Genomic DNA, 519 nt, shown 5'->3' on the forward strand with positions numbered 1-519 from the left:
ACAATGACACCGCCGGGGGCGGGCACCCGGAGGCTGCCGGGCGGGGGTCTCCCCCGGGGCCTGAGACTAGCGGAAGACGTCCAGCCCGGGTTGGGGCGGCTGCCTGATTGACGAGGCCCGCTGGGGAGCGCGGACGTGCCACGCAGACTCGCAGATCGCCCCGACCTTCTGGGCAGTGATCAGCACCGACCAACGCGGGGAGCAGGCCGGAGTCCTCCCCACTCCCACCTCCATTTTAGAAACATCCTTCAGAGGTCGTCTCTGACCTCGGCTTGAACTCCTTCGGAGTCGGCAAGATCATTCCTAAACGCCACCGAGGAAGAGGAGGCCAAATGCATTTGTCAGCCCTGAATTCATTCTCAAGGCTACGCTTAGTCTGACAGCCAGCGAACTCAGCCTGGATTCCTGAGGGCTCAGAGGACTGCAGCTCAGGTCCACAGGGGTCTGGGGGGTGGGGTGCCGGGGTCCTGTTCGATTTTCCCCGGGGAAATTCTGCCTGCCTCTGTTAGGGATGCGAGG

Source organism: Condylura cristata, unplaced genomic scaffold (genome assembly GCF_000260355.1).
Source record: "Condylura cristata isolate star-nosed mole 26May11 unplaced genomic scaffold, ConCri1.0 scaffold00011, whole genome shotgun sequence".
NCBI lineage: Eukaryota > Metazoa > Chordata > Mammalia > Eulipotyphla > Talpidae > Condylura > Condylura cristata.